Source organism: Durio zibethinus, unplaced genomic scaffold (assembly GCF_047325235.1).
Source record: "Durio zibethinus cultivar Kanyao isolate XHJ-2024 unplaced genomic scaffold, ASM4732523v1 HiC_scaffold_404, whole genome shotgun sequence".
In the NCBI taxonomy this organism is placed as follows: domain Eukaryota; kingdom Viridiplantae; phylum Streptophyta; class Magnoliopsida; order Malvales; family Malvaceae; genus Durio; species Durio zibethinus.
This window is the reverse complement of record NW_028323027.1, coordinates 495,001-497,500: the sequence shown is the minus strand read 5'-3', so window position 1 is coordinate 497,500 and position 2,500 is coordinate 495,001.

Sequence of the window (2,500 nt, the reverse complement as noted above, 5' to 3'; positions counted from 1 at the left end):
GTTGCCTCGACCACCATCGGCACACGCTGGGCCCTGGTGCGGCAGGTTGCCTCGAGCACCATCGGCACACGCTGGGCCCTGGTGCGGCAGGTTGCCTCGAGCACCATCGGCACACGCTGGGCCCTGGTGCGGTCGGTTGCCTCGACCACCATCGGCACACGCTGGGCCCTGGTGCGGGCGCTTGCCTCGACCACCATCGGCACACGCTGGGCCCTGGTGCGGCAGGTTGCCTCGATCACCATCGGCACACGCTGGGCCCTGGTGCGGGCGGTTGCCTCGACCACCATCGGCACACGCTGGGCCCTGGTGCGGCAGCTTGCCTCGACCACCATCGGCAGCCTCGACCACCATCGGCACACGCTGGGCCCTGGTGCGGGCGCTTGCCTCGACCACCATCGGCACACGCTCCGCCCTGGTGCGGTCGGTTGCCTCGAGCACCATCGGCACACGCTGGGCCCTGGTGCGGCAGGTTGCCTCGACCACCATCGGCACACGCTGGGCCCTGGTGCGGGCGGTTGCCTCGACCACCATCGGCACACGCTGGGCCCTGGTGCGGGCGCTTGCCTCGACCACCATCGGCACACGCTGGGCCCTGGTGCGGCAGGTTGCCTCGAGCACCATCGGCACACGCTGGGCCCTGGTGCGGCAGGTTGCCTCGACCACCATCGGCACACGCTGGGCCCTGGTGCGGGCGCTTGCCTCGAGCACCATCGGCACACGCTCGGCCCTGGTGCGGTCGGTTGCCTCGAGCACCATCGGCACACGCTGGGCCCTGGTGCGGCAGGTTGCCTCGACCACCATCGGCACACGCTGGGCCCTGGTGAGGGCGCTTGCCTCGACCACCATCGGCACACGCTCGGCCCTGGTGCGGTCGGTTGCCTCGAGCACCATCGGCACACGCTGGGCCCTGGTGCGGGCGCTTGCCTCGAGCACCATCGGCACACGCTCGGCCCTGGTGCGGTCGGTTGCCTCGAGCACCATCGGCACACGCTGGGCCCTGGTGCGGCAGGTTGCCTCGACCACCATCGGCACACGCTGGGCCCTGGTGCGGGCGCTTGCCTCGACCACCATCGGCACACGCTCGGCCCTGGTGCGGCAGGTTGCCTCGACCACCATCGGCACACGCTGGGCCCTGGTGCGGGCGCTTGCCTCGACCACCATCGGCACACGCTCGGCCCTGGTGCGGCAGGTTGCCTCGAGCACCATCGGCACACGCTGGGCCCTGGTGCGGGCGGTTGCCTCGACCACCATCGGCACACGCTGGGCCCTGGTGCGGGCGCTTGCCTCGACCACCATCGGCACACGCTGGGCCCTGGTGCGGCAGGTTGCCTCGAGCACCATCGGCACACGCTGGGCCCTGGTGCGGCAGGTTGCCTCGAGCACCATCGGCACACGCTGGGCCCTGGTGCGGTCGGTTGCCTCGAGCACCATCGGCACACGCTGGGCGCTGGTGCGGGCGCTTGCCTCGACCACCATCGGCACACGCTGGGCCCTGGTGCGGCAGGTTGCCTCGATCACCATCGGCACACGCTGGGCCCTGGTGCGACAGGTTGCCTCGAGCACCATCGGCACACTATCGGCCCTGGTGCGGGCGGTTGCCTCGACCACCATCGGCACACGCTGGGCCCTGGTGCGGGCGCTTGCCTCGGGCACCATCGGCACACGCTGGGCCCTGGTGCGGGCGGTTGCCTCGAGCACCATCGGCACACGCTGGGCCCTGGTGGGTTTAGGCACATCTTCAAATTTCTGCCGTGCCAATGCCATTTTTATGGCTTGTAAATTCATACAATGGTCCCCTAAGCCTTCACGTGAAGTTTCGTTGGAAGATGACTCGTTTTCTATTTTTCACGATTTTCGAAACTTTTTGCGGTTCGGGATTTTTTAAAATTTTTTTATAAGGATTTTTGGCCCCAAATTTTGTAGGCATGATCCTTCTATTTTTGTTGGCATGCACAAAAAAATTCAGCTAAAAACTCGAAGTAGAGAAGATTTTGTGACCGTTTGAAAAAAGTGTCCCCATTTCAGACACTTTAACGGCTACTGGTAGCAAACCTGTAAAATCTCAAATGCTCTTTAAGGGGGTGTGAATTCTCAGAGGTTTGATGAGGGATAGGGGGCCAACACAAGGCCAAGTACCAGCACCCATCGCACACCATGTGCGCACACCCCCCCGGCCCCCCTCCCAATCGCCGGAACCCCAATGCCGCCGGTCAGGTTCTCCGGCGGTACTCCGGCGATGCTCCGGCGATGCTCCGGCGATGCTGTCCCGAGTGAAAAAAATGCGGCACCAGCACATGCTGGAGCCAAGCATGGGCACCGTGGCTCAAAATCGAACTTCGGCCAAGGCCTCGACCATCAATGGCACATGATGACGCATGGTGATGGCACATGCATCGACCATCATCGGCATAGGCTGCCCTTCGGTACGGGCACTTGCCTCGACCGCCATCGGCACAAGCTGGGCCCTGGTGTGGGTTGTTGCCTCGATCACAATCGGCAC